Source organism: Sus scrofa, chromosome 13, assembly GCF_000003025.6.
Source record: "Sus scrofa isolate TJ Tabasco breed Duroc chromosome 13, Sscrofa11.1, whole genome shotgun sequence".
Classification (NCBI taxonomy): Eukaryota; Metazoa; Chordata; class Mammalia; order Artiodactyla; family Suidae; genus Sus; species Sus scrofa.
In genome coordinates this window covers 11,887,743-11,900,977 of record NC_010455.5, presented here as the reverse complement: position 1 = coordinate 11,900,977, position 13,235 = coordinate 11,887,743, and positions in this window count along the sequence as shown.

Sequence of the window (13,235 nt, the reverse complement as noted above, 5' to 3'; positions counted from 1 at the left end):
TTGCACAGTAGCAGATAACTGATTCAGGCTAGGGGGGAAACAGTGAGGGCAAGGATGGAATCAGGGAATCAAGGGAAACTATTTCCATGAGGCAAGAGACCCAGTGTTCTGAACTAACTGTAAGCAGCAGAGGCAGGGAGAAGCGGTTCATGCTGAACAGATTACGAAAGTAGGGCCAACAGAATTTGCTTAGAGATTTGGTACAGGGTATGAAAAAAAAAAAGTAAGGAATCATGGATACCTCTAAGATTTTGATCTTGCATGACTAGCAGAGTAGAATTCCCACTGGATGAACAGGGAAAACTGCCAAAAAGAACAGGAGTGGAAAATGAGAATTCAAAAGAATCAAGTATACAGAATTGTCCCCTCACTGTTCTTAGAGTCACAGTGATAGAATTCTCTTTTATAAAACATTAAAAACTACTACTTAAGAGTTGATTTTCACATCTAATAGATATAACAATAAAACTGGAACTTAAACAACTTCATCTTTTCAGTTGTCTCATCCCTTACCCATCAAAATTTGGGAAAGGCTAACTGTTGGGAGTCAGTGGAGGCTGGTCCATGATCTAAATGTCATGCTGTGGAATGACAATACTGTGTTTTCACTAAATTTGATTTAATTTTTCGGTTTGGGGGTATATGGAAAGAGTGTATTCCCAGGGTCTATTAGGTTGGGGCAAGGGACGGCATTCTGGCCAATAAGATATGATTGTGAAGAATGCAGTCCCCATAGGGCCCTGAACCTAAAACCATCATATGAGAGCTTCATCCCTTACTGCTGTGATGTGCTGAAATGGTAGCATTTCAGACAGAGGAAGCTTGCATCCCTGAAGCTTCAAGAGGAGGAACATGAACTTTGTGTGAGAAAGAGACCTTTTTAAAGGCTCAGCTACTGAAATTTGGGGGTTATCTGTCATGACAGCAAAATAGATTCTATGTGACCAGGCATGATTGCCAGGCTCTGATGAAGCCAATCAGACTTCTCAGGTTAATTTTGTGGCCGAAAGGTAGCCTGAAGCTTCACCTAAACCAAACACTATAAACTATATGGTTGCAGGAATGTAGATCCCATTAATGAAAATGGAAGGTAGCTTTCGTGAGCCTTTTCTTTGACTTTTACCTTCTATCCTTCCGTATCTCTCTCCAGACAAGGAATGTTTCCTTGTTCCCTTATCCCATAAACTTTGGAAAATACTCTTATTCTAGCAAAGATCATATTTTATTGTAACTAAATATGAGTTTCCTAAAGGTATGGTTTTGTTTTCATTTTCTGCTTCTTTGAGTGCCTAACACACCGAGAGTTCCAATAAATGTGGGACATATGAATGAGTATTTGTATTTTTATCCATTACAACATTTAGCTGTATTATTTCTGTCATAAAATATGATCTATGGAACTGACAAAAAAAAAAAAAGTATACCAGTGCTAATAAATACCTGACAAAAGTAGAACCAAGAGGGAAGACCATCTCATTATTCCCAGTGTTGTTTTTGGTTTAAAGATAAACTTTATTTTGTAATTACAGTGTCAGAACAAAAACTTGCCTTTGGTCTTGGGTTTGCCCTGATGTGCTGAGCTTTCTGTGCCATGCTGGTCTGACTATATCTCATGTTTGTTCCAGTCTTCCTTCCTAGATGAAATACCCTGTAGTGATTTCAATAGCATGTCTTTATTTTTCTTGTATTACAGTCTTATAACTCAAGCAGAGTTATAAAACAATGAGGAACAAAGCTAAGCAGAGGCTGCGAGGAATGAGATCAAGGATGGCCACCACAGCATTATACATATGGAAAAATCAGAAATGACTGAATGTCTAACAAGTGAATGGTTAAATTACATTACATCATTTCAGAGTTACTGCAAAGCCAGTAACTTTATGTGCAAGGATCTTTAACTGCTCTACAGTGATCACAGTGTAATCACAGGGAGTTACCAGATGCTTTCCTAAGCATTATCTATATGTACATATAATATATATAATATATATTTGTGCATATAATATACAAGTATATTTAATTATATAATATATAATACATTATATATTGCATGAGATATGCATGATTATATCATTTATAATATATTAATATATATTATTTATCATATAATTATATTATTTAAAATATATTTATGTATTATAAACAATTGTATTATACATTTATACTATAAATGTATATTTATAAATCTATAAATAATTACATATAATTGTATATACTACATTTAATATATTTATTAATTATATATAATATATATAACATATTTATGTATTTATGATATGTAAAATAATTAAATATGTTTAATTAAAAATCTGACTTCAGCAGCTCAGGTCACTGAGAAGGCATGGGTTTGATCCCTGGCCTGGTGCAGTGGGTTAAAGTATCTATCGTTGCTGCAGCTGTGGCGTCATAGTTATAGCTCAGATTCAGTCCCCTAGTTTGGGAATTTCCATATGCTGTGGGTGTGGCCATAAAAAATTGTTCAAATTAGCTGCATTTAAAACAGATGAGATGGAGAAATATTTATTTATAAATGTTTCTTGGGTAACACCTTCTGAATTGATTTTTTTTTATCTGTAGAACAAGTGAGTTGGAGTCTAGATAAGTGGAGACTTGAGGCTAATAGCTGATCTTTCTGCTTAAATCTGAGGAGGTCAGGCCTGCTGTCAGTCATGGAGGCATTTGCCATCATGTCATCAATATGTGAAAGAGATCTCTTCCACCCCTCTTATTTCTCTTTCACCAGAGCGAGAGGGGGCGGTTGAGAATAAAGGTCAAAATATCCACATTACTCTTCTGCTGAGCGGTTTGAGAACATATCAGAACCTTTCATGAAAGACATTTGTTCATTTGAACAAAGGAGAAGCCAAGGGGGGATGTCTTCACATTCTTGAAACATGGCCCACTGCTAAAACGTTCTAGTGCTTGGCAAGTGTTTTTCTTTAGAAATAAAACCATGGCTGGTTTTGAATTATGTTAGAAAAATTTTAAGACTTGGATTTATTTGTTAATTTTTAGTAGTGTTAGTAGAAAAACTGTCATTTACTTAAGATGATTAAAGTGCCCTTTAATCACCTCCTTTCCTCCCTGTTCTCACAAAGTTCTAAATTAGACAAAACATTAAATAGCACTGTTATTAAAAATTTGGAAAGTGTGTGCATACATCAGTTTTTTACACTAATGTCTTAAGACCTTGTTTGCGGGGGAGCCACTCTACCAAATTCTCACTTCATAATCAAGTCTATCAGCTTCAACATGAAAACTAACATGTAACAGAAATAATTTCTCCCTGCTGAAAAAAAATTTAATGCTGCTAAATATTTTTAGCAAACACATATAACTTGACTCTTGAACAAGGCAGAGGTTAGGGGAGCTGACCCTCCCCTCAGTGGAAATTCTGCATGTAATTTACAGTTGGCCCCCAGTATCCTCAGTACTTCTTTATCCATGGCTCTATATCCACAGATTCAACCAACCAGAGACAATGGAGCACTAGAGCATTTACTACTGAAATAAGTAGTGTATAAGTGGACCCACACAGTTCAAATCTGTGTTGTTCATGGGTCAGCTGTATATAGACTCTATAGCCTTGGTATAGTTTTATAAAGTGGTGCAAACACTAGTATTTCTGAGAATAGAGTTTTGATTCTCACCAGCAGTGGGAAAAGCTCCTGTTATCTCACATCCTCACTAGCATCTAGCATCGTTAGTGTTTTGGATTTTCAACATTCTAATAGGTCTATAGTATCTCATTATTGTTTTACTTTGCATTTCCTGATGACACAGGATGTGTAGCATTTTTCAAATGCTTGCTTGCCATCTCAGTATCTTCTTTAGTGAATGTAGCCAATTTTTAAGTTATTTCTTTTCTTTTTTTTTGAGTTATAAGTTTTTTTTTTATATTTTGAATAACAATCCTTTATTAGTTGTGTCTTTTACAAATGTTTTCTCCCAGTTTGTGGCTTGTTTTTTCATTCTTTTGATATCTCTCCCAAAGCAGAGGCTTTTAATAAAATTCAGAGGGTACAGAATAAATCACATTAACCAATTGAAAAAAGAAGATTTTTTTTTTTAACAAGCCAGGGGAAAACTGATTTTAAAAATAAGCCTTGTAGGTCACGAGAAAATTTAAGATTTCCATTAAGGGAATAAACCCTGATCCAGATAAAAGAAACAGCAAAAAAGTGAATTTCTCTCTTTAAATAAGTAAGAAGTGAGCCAAAATAATCATGGTCCATAATTGAGTACATAAATTTTTCTGAAAATAGTGCCCAAGGTATTACTGAACTTGACTCTTTCTTATTTTCCCCTGAATTTACAACATCTATAAAATAATTGTATTACTCTGTATTGAGATTAGATGGGACAAATCTAAAATTTACATTCTAGAAATAAGTAAAGCACCAGTACCTTAAATTTATGAAACTACCAGGGTCCTTAACTTAGCACACCCATGTGAAAGTAGAAATTTTGTGGTTGACATATGTTGTTTTGACTTCCCAACATCCTGTATTTCCTCAGGAAATATAACCCCATTTTCCTTGTATAAATTGTCCATCTATCATTCGAGTGTTTGAAGCCGGATCTCCATCTCCACCGAACTGGGTGCAGGACCCTGACTAGCCAGTGGAGCCCTTTTTCGTAGTTACACATCTCAGGAGTGAGTTCAAGATTCAAACAGAGCAGAGCTAGTCAAAATATTTTCTTGGATTAAAGTGGCTCTTGAGGGAGGAAAGAGAAGGTCTGTCTCCCTTTGTCTTCCCCTCTCTTTTTCTTGCATCAAAGGCTATAAAGGAGAAGTAATCCTGGAGCTCTCTAAGGCCGCCTTTGCTACTTGACAAGAGGATCTCCCTGAAATTAAAATTCACACAACAGAGGCAAGAGATGGAATGAGAGAGACACAGTGCCATGACCCAAGTCCAATCTACCTCTTATAAAATGTAACTAGGAGTTAAGAAAGTCCTTGGTGCTTAAGCAAATCCAAGCTGTATTGTGAGTTCCTACAATCAAGAATCTTGAGTACTAGCGACCTCGTCTTGTCATCTCATTGGTCCTTAATTTGCACACTATAATCCAGGAAATACCCATGTCTCTTTCTTCTCTGCCTGTGTTTGACCATTTGATGTCATCAACTACTGACTTTAAACAAGTTTAAATAGCTATGCACAAAAATATACATCTGTAGGCTTTGATTCCATAACTGGATCTGCCTCATACACAATGCTCAGGAGCTGCAGGCTACAGGCAATAAGAAGCTGCCTTCACTGCTGTCTCAAGTCACTTGAAGAATTCTTTTCCAACCTGACACACACACACCAGCAGAATCTGATACTTCATGGGAATAGATGACTTTCGTACAAAAGTATAGGGCATAAAAGCTTTGGGAGACATTTATTTATGCATGTTACATGTGGTGAATTTGTATAGCATACTGGCTGTATACTACAGGTCATACAATATCTGTATGTTGATGGATGTTAAATGCGCAAGATATATCTAATTGGACATCATGAGATGAATAGTCAGCAATAATTAAAAGGACATATCTCTAATATAGTATAACATTCTCAATCAATTTAGGGCTTGTTGATTTATCAATATAATAGAAAAAGAGGATATAGAGAAATGTCATGTAGGAAAGTACGTGGAACATTTGAGTTTATCTGAGAGATCCCATTCCTCCTGGGATTGTTAGGGCTCTGAGGTTACACACAAACAGTTTAATCTTTCTGAATCTAAGTTTGGCACTTGTAGGGTAAAGATAATCCTTCACAGGTGACCTCTAGAATACAACAAAATCAGAAACATGGTAGTGCTGAGCAGGCTCTCTATCATGTAGTAGATATGTTTAACCATTGCTTTTCAAGAATATGGTGTGGAGTTGATGCCAAACAAGTTTTTAGAAAAATTGTCACCATATTTGCAGGAATCTGAATTTTTATAAAGAGTGTTAGGATTTAAGCAAGTTAAGTGGATATGTCAAAACTAATTGAGTTTCTAAGATGTATAAAAAGAGGGATCCCAGATTGCATGTAATCCCTATCAAATTACCCATGACATTTTTCACAGAACTAGAACAAACAATCTAAGAAGTTAATATGGAACCATAAAAGACCCAGAATTGCCAAAGCAATCCTGAGGGGAAAAACCAAGAAGGAGGTATAACTCTCCCAGACTTCAGACAATATTACAAAGCTACAGTAATCAAGACAGTGTGGTACTGGTACAAAAACAGACATACAGACCAATGGAACAGAACAGAGAACCCATAAATAAAACCAGATGCCTATGATCAATTAATCTTCAACAAAGGAGACAAGAATATAAAATGGGAAAAAGTTTCTTTAGCAAGTGGTGCTTGAAAAACTGGACAGCTGCATGTAATCTATGAAACTACCCTCACACCATCCACTAAGATAAACTCAAAGTGGCTTAAAAACTTCAACAAAGACAGGACACCATAAAACTCCTGGAAGAGAACATAGGCAAAACATTCTCTGACATCAACCATACAAACTTTTTTTTTTTAGCTCAGTCCCCAAGGCAATAGAAATAAAAACAAAAATAAACCAGTGGAACCTAATCAAACATAAAAGCTTTTCCACAACAAATAAATTGTAAAACCCCAAAAAGACAACCTACAGAATGGGAGAAAATAGTTGCAAATGATGCAACAAAAGGGGCTTTATCTCTAAAATATACAAACAAATCATACAACTCAACAGCAGACAAACAAACAACCCAATCAAAAAACAGGCAGACTACCTGAGACATTTCTCCAAAGAAGACTTATGGATGGCCACTAGGCATATGAAAAAATGCTCAACATTACTAACTATTTGAGCAATGCAAATCAAAATTACAATGAGGTACCACTTCACACCAGTCAGAATAGCTATCATCAGTAAGTCTACAAATAACAAAAGCTGGAGAGGGTGTGGAGAAAAGGGAACCTTCCTACATTGTTGATGGGAATGTAAATTGGTACAACCACTATGGAAACCAGTATGGAGGTACCTCAGAAAACTAAATATAGACGTACCATATGATCCAGGAATTCCACTCCTGGGCATATAGCCTGAAGAAACTTTCATTCAAAAAGATATATGCACTCTGATATTCAATGCGCACTATTCAAAATAGCCAAAACAAGGAAACACCTAAATGTCCACTGACAGATGAATGGATTGAGAAGATGTAAATATACAAAATGGAATACTAGTCAGCCATAAAAAATAAACTAATGCCATTTGCAGCAACATGGATGGAACTAGAGATTCTCATAATAAATGAAGACAGAAAGACAAGTACCATATGATATCACTTATATGTGGAATCTAAAATATGGCACAGATGAACCTATTTATAGAATAGAGACAAACTCATGGACATAGAGAACAGACTTGTGGTTACCAAGGCAGAGGAGGAGGGAGTGGGATGGCCTGGGAGTTTGGGTTTGTAGATGCAACTATTGTATTTAGAGTGGATAAGCAATGAGATCTTACTGTATAGCAGAGGGAGCTATATCCAATCTCTGGGGATAGAACATGATGGAAGATAATATGAGAAAAATAATGTGTGTGTGTGTGTGTGTGTGTCACTTTGCTGTACAGCAGAAATTGACAGCACATTGTAATCCAACTATAATAAAAAATTTAAAAAGAAGGATCCCCTCAAAGACATAAATCAAGAAGAAATGTAAAAATAGAGTGGTCATCCCCAGAAGACTATAGAAACAACAGATATTGAACTAGATATAACTCCTTAGGATAAAAGGCAAGGAGCAGATAAAGAGCACATTTGTGTTGTCATGAACACAAAAAGGAGTACTATAAAAACTCCATCTTTAAATGCAGCAAGTAAAGTTACTTTCAGTCTAGGATTTCAGTGGTGACAGACAAAAAAATAAAATCTTCCATGAAAAATAAAACACCTTAATGGTGCCACATGAATGTGGGGCTTGTGATATAAAATCTCACATTAACAAAATAAACTTAAGAACTTTTCTATAACTCAAATTCCTAGCGCCCTGGCATACACAGGGCTTCAAAAAAAGAAAATGAACTCCTATGGGAAAGAGGACAACCACAGGAGAAAGAGTACCCAATAAGTTAAAGTAATCTACGAGCATCTATAAGAATGTCTATAATTCTTGAAAGGCTGAAAATGAAGATTGAGAACCATTCTCAAAGAACAGGTAACTAGGAAAAGAGAATATATCAGTTTGAAAAGAAAGTAAAATTTCTAGAATTAAAGGGTACATGAAAACCAAAGGAATGTTTAGGTAGCTACCGATGTTGGACAAAATATACTGTGAAGTTAAAAGTATTGATGATAAAAAGATTATTACATAATAATGAAAGAAATCATTCACCGATAGGATTAAAATAATGTAGAACTTATATATATATATATTTATTAGCATAAACTCAGTGAGAATGAAGAGGATTTTAACTACTCAATCAAAAAGTTAGATGTCATGCATGGATGAAGAACACTATTCCAATACTTAGAAAGTCTACATTTTACATCTGTACACAAACCATCTGAAAAATTTATGCCGAATAGGCTACAAATATGTTCATACCAATAATCATATATGAAGGATATATAGTCCAATAAATTTAGTTCTCAATTCAATTTAATTCAAATGCAATGTCACTGGAAATAAATAACAAAAAGAGCAAAAAAAAATTCTCATGTTTAAGTATGCTAAGATAGAGTTAAATTTTATAAAACAAACAATGCATCATACTGGAAATTTTGCCTAAGTAGGAATGAAAATTCTGCATGTCATAATTCACAGGTTATTCAGAGGCAAATTTATAGCTTTAAATGTATATAATGGAAATAAGAAACACTTGAAAGTCAATGAGATTGTTTTTCAATTCACAAATTTAGGGGAAAGAAATAACAGAATAAACCAAAGAAAGTAAATGCAAAGATATAAAGACATAAGCAGAAATTAATAGAAAAATAGGATTAAAGGTGAGCAAGACAACACTCTCTGCTGTTGCTTGCATAAAGGAACTAATCCCATTTGCGAAGGCTCCACCTTCATGACTGACTGGCTTTCAAAGGCCCCACTTCCTAATACTTTCATGTTGAGGGCTAAGGTTTCAACCACATAAATTTGGAAGAGGCACAAACATTTAGTCCATAACAAGAGAACTGTCAATTTGGTAAATCAAGAAAATTTGCAGGCAGGCTATTAGAAATAAGACAGTTCAGCAAGACTGCTATTTACAAGACCAACATAAAAAAAAAAATTACTACACAGTAGAAACATCCAATTAGAAAATGTAAATTTTAAAATAACCATAGCAACAAGAACCATGAATTATTAAGGTCTCAGTCTAACAAAATAGTCAAGACTTCTACAGAGCAAATTTTAAAACTTTGCTGAATGACATTAAAAATATCCTTAATAGGAGTTCCCGTGGTGGCGCAGTGGTTAACGAATCCGACTAGGAACATGAGGTTGCGGTTCGGTCCCTGCCTTGCTCAGTGGTTAACGATCCGGCGTTGCCGTGAGCTGTGGTGTAGGTTGCAGACGCGGCTCGGATCCTGCGTTGCTGTGGCTCTGGGTAGGCGGTGGCTACAGCTCCGATTCAACCCTAGCCTGGAACTCCATATGCCGGGAGCGGCCAAGAAATAGCAAAAAGACAAAAAAAAAAAAAAAAAAAAAAAAAAAAAATATCCTTAATAAATGGAAAGACATACTACTTTATAGGTGAAAGGATTTGATATTTTAAGATGTTAATTGGTCTATAATTCAGTGTGGGCCCAAACTAAAATCCTATCAGCAATTACTTTCATGCTCATCTAATTTGAAATTTGTATAGAAGAATTAAGCATCAAGGAAAAGTAAGAACCATTATGGCTCAGCAGAAATGAATCCCACTAGTATCCATGAGGATGCGGGTTCTATCCCTGGCTCCATTCAGTAGGTTAAGGATCTGGCATTGCCATGAGCTCTGGTATAGGTCACATTTACAGTTTGGATCTGGTGTTGTGGCTGTGGCATACACTGGCAGCTGCAGCTCCAATTCTACCCCTAGTCTGGGAACTTCCATATGCCACAAGTGTGGTTCTTTTTTTTTTTTTTTTTAACATAATAAGATTACACTTTAATTTCTTTAATAATTACATGAATGATGTGCATCTAATATTTTTCTCCCAGAAAAGCTATCTTATTTTATTTTATTTTATTTTATTTTCCCATTGTACAGCAAGGGGATCAAGTTATCCTTACATGTATACATTACATTTTTTCCCCACCCTTTCTTCTGTTGCAACATGAGTATCTAGACATAGTTCTCAATGCTATTCAGCAGGATCTCCTTGTAAATCTATTCTTTTTTTTTTTTTTTTTTTTTTTTTTCCCACTGTACAGCAAGGGGGTCAGGTCATCCTTAGATGTATACATTGCAGTTACAGTTTTTTCCCCCACCCTTTCTTCTGTTGCGACATGACAAGTGTGGTTCTAAAAAGACAAGAAAGAAGGAAGGAAGGAAGGATGGATCAAGAAAGAGAGGAAGGAAGAAAGAAAGAAAAGATAAAGTAAGCACATTTTGAGTAATAGTTAACAGTGAGGTTGCTAACACAATTTGTAAATCAACTACACTTCAACTAAAAGAGTTACTGGCGGAGTTCCCGTCGTGGCGCAGTGGTTAACGAATCCGACTAGGAACCATGAGGTTGCGGGTTCGGTCCCTGCCCTTGCTCAGTGGCTTAAAGATCCGGCGTTGCCGTGAGCTGTGGTGTAGGTTGCAGACGCGGCTCGGATCCCGCGTTGCTGTGGCTCTGGCGTAGGCCGGTGGCTACAGCTTCGATTCAACCCCTAGCCTGGGAACCTCCATATGCCGTGGGAGCGGCCCAAGAAATAGCAACAACAACAACAACAACAACAACAAAAGACAAAAAGACAAAAAAAAATAAAAATAAAAAAAATAAAAGAGTTACTGGCGAAGCAGCACTAAACTGAGCAAAAACCAAAATGCAATGTCAGATCAATGATAAGTAAGCCAAGGTGGTGCTCATATAAAGCAAGACAAATAGATGAAATAGATCCAAATATAGGGGGCAGAGAATCCCTGCATACATGTATTTAAATTTAGCTTATATTTGCATAAACATAGCAAATCAGATCCCTATCTGATGATCATATTTGAAAATTCCAACAGATTAACAAAATTATAAAAACAAGTTTAAAATTTTAGTAATGTAAGTAAGTACAGTTATGATGTTGGATTAAGTAAGACCTTTTTTTTAAATAAGGTACAAAAATTCAATTATACTGAAATACAAAACTCGTAATATGACAATAAGCAACACAATAAAAGTTGGTAATTGAACTGTGGATTACACAGCTCTATTTGCTTTGCATATAATTCCTAAAGAGTTAATATTATTAACATTATTAATAATAAAATAACCTAATGCTTGAATAGAAAAAGAACAAATAATATGCATAAGTGATTCACTGGTGGTACAACCTGAATGGTTAATGATATATAAAATTATGATCAACCACACTGATCATCAGAAAAATATCTATTAAACATTAGGGAAAAATGCTATTTCAAACCCAGCATTAAGGAACCATTAATATATCTTGCAGTATCAAGAACTGCTTGAGGCTGTAGGTAAGTGGCAACTCTAATATATTGTTAGTAGGAGAATATTGAAACTACAACTTTGGAAAGAAAATTCTAAATGATTATGCGAGTGTTTTCCTCCAACACCATCATTCATGCTTTTAAGTATTTACCTGGGAGGAACTCTAGACCCAGGGCTATGGTTTAGCTGGCACATCTGACTCAGCATCTACCCCCGTTTTTTAGTTCCCCATCCAGATGCACTGGCACTCAAGCTGTTCATATTGTTACATATTTTGACTATCACTATTATAGAGCAGTTAAGCTGACAAGATGGACATCGAATAATAATTTGATAGTAAGTACACAGCACAAAATTTTAAAAAATCAAGTTGTCAAAGCAAGTACAGTGTGAGAATATGAAGGTAATTGCCCAAACAGAAAGACCAAAAATGTATATCATTTACAGAAACAAGCATATATTATCAAAGTATAAACAAATGTATATTTGACCTAGAATATCCTTGCTCATTTCGGAGTTGTGATTATCTGCCCGAGGAACAAAGGAAGGAAATTAGGTCGAATACATCTTCAACTACACATAAAATGTTTAATTTCAATGTTTGTTTGTTTGTTTATTTTCCCGCTGTACAGCCTAGGGATCAAGTTACTCTTACATGTATACATTTTTTTCCCCAGCCTTTGTTCTGTTGCAATATGAGTATCTAGACATAGTTCTCAATGCTACTCAGCAGGATCTCCTTGTAAATCTATTCCAAGTTGTATCTGATAAGCCCAAGCTCTGGATCCCTCCCACTCCCTCCCTCTCCCATAGGGCAGCCACAAGTCTATTCTCCAAGTCCATGATTTTCTTTTCTGTGGAGATGTTCATTTGTGCTGTATATTAGACTCCAGTTATAAGTGATATCATATGTTATTTGTCTTTGTCTTTCTGACTCTTTTCACTCAGTGCAGGAGTCTCTATTTCAATGTTTTAATGAACAAAGTCTGATAGAAAAGAACATATGAAATTATTCTCACTTTTACTCTTCTCTTCCTATTTGGATGCCTTTTATTTCTTTTGTCTGATTGCTGTGGCTAGGACTTGCAATACCATGTCGAATAACAGTGGTTAGAGTGGACATCCTTGTCTTGTTCCAGATTTTAGTGGGAAGGATTTCAGCTTTTCTCCATTGAGTATTACATTTGCTGTGGGTTTGTCATAAATGGCTTTGATTATGTTAAGGTATGTTTCCTCTATACCGACTTTGGTAAGAGTTTTTATCATGAGTGGATGTTGGACTTTGTCAAAGGCTTTTTCTGCATCTATTGAGATGATCATGTGGTTTTTGACTTTTCTTTTGTTAATGTGGTATATGACGTTGATTGATTTGCATATGGTGAACCATCTTTGTGCACCTGGGAGGAATCCCACCTGGTTGTGGTATATGATCTTTTTTACATGTTGTTGGATTTAGTTGGCTGAAATTTTGTTGAGAATTTTTGAGTCTACATTCCTTAAAGATACTGGCCAATAGTTTTCTTTTTTGGTGGTGTCTTTGTCTGGTTTTGGAATTAGAGTGATGATGGCATCATAGAATGTCTTTTGAAGTGTTCCTTTTTCTTGAACCTTTTGAA